This window comes from Galeopterus variegatus, unplaced genomic scaffold (assembly GCF_000696425.1).
Source record: "Galeopterus variegatus unplaced genomic scaffold, G_variegatus-3.0.2 Scaffold2771, whole genome shotgun sequence".
In the NCBI taxonomy this organism is placed as follows: Eukaryota; Metazoa; Chordata; class Mammalia; order Dermoptera; family Cynocephalidae; genus Galeopterus; species Galeopterus variegatus.
The window spans coordinates 65,838-67,207 of record NW_007728882.1 but is presented as its reverse complement, the minus strand read 5'-3'; positions in this window follow the sequence as shown (position 1 = coordinate 67,207).

The window sequence follows — 1,370 nt, the reverse complement described above, 5'->3', positions numbered from 1 at the left end:
AATAATCAGCATATCCTAACAGTCTTCAGACATCACTTTATTGATGACTTACATTTGGTGGCGTGCTTTCGACATCCCAAAGAGTTCAATGTCCCAGTCATCTACCAAACGAAGCAGGGTCAATTTCAGTGAAATTAATAGTAAATTGCCCTATCAGATCAACCTAATTTTCTTTATTCACATGCATAGGTTCAATGCTTTTTCCTTCTCTTTTTTAAGAAAATGAAGAGAATCTAGTTAGTGTTTTCCTTTCACAAGTGGTTTGCCACACACAATGGGCTTCAGGTAAAAAGTACAGGCTTCCGGGTTTCTTGAAACATTAAGAGCTTCATTTAGAGAGTAGACATCTAAGACTCATATCAACGTATTTTTGTTGAGATTTAATAGCTATTGGCAGAAAAACCATGTGTGTGTGTGTGTGTGTGTGTGTGTGTATATATACACATACATACATATATATGTATATTTTCAGTAGTCCCCCCCTTATCCAAGGGGGATTCATTCTAAGACCTCCAGTGGATTCCTATGAAACCTTATGTGCACGATGTTTTTTCCTGCACATATACACCTATGATAAAGTTGAATTTATAAATTAAATAGTAAAAGATTAACAACACAATAATAATAAAAGAGAACAATTAAAACAATATTCTTTTTTAAAAGCTATGTAAATGTGGTCACTATCTCTCAAAATATCTTGTACTGTTACCACCTATTTTTAGACTGGTTGACAGCAGGAAACTGAAACCACAGAAAGCGAAACCGTGGATNCCAGCCCTGAATTGCTGTTATTCGCAAAGTGTAATCCTTCTTAAAACAAACAGAAAACAACGGCAAAAAACTCCTGTAGAAGTTATATATGTTGCATTTATTTTATCAAAAATGTCCAAAGTGTGTCAATGAGTGCATCAATGAACCAAGTTGATATGTATAAAAAAATTCCTTAATATCTAAAATTTTAAGTCCCTATAATGACAGTATTTTATTAAAAGAAAGAATAATATTAGAGGGGTTCAAGAAGTTCATGAAAAAATTAGTATTATCTTTTAATTCCATGTTTTCACAAACTTTCTGAGGTACCCTCATATATGTTAACTTATAGTTAGAAAACACTCATACCAGATAAAAGCATCAAACATCAAACACAGAAGCAGTATTAAGTTCAGTGATGTTATATGATTTTAATAGCTTTTTAAGAATTGTCATGTTTATCTTTCCCTAAGTGTCATATTTCTGTAGTGAACACTTTTGTTTGAACAGTGACTTTATACTATTAGTGTTTATGAAGTAATGAATTACCTGAATAATCAGCATATCCTAACAGTCTTCAGACATCACTTTATTGATGACTTACATTTGGTGGTGTGCTT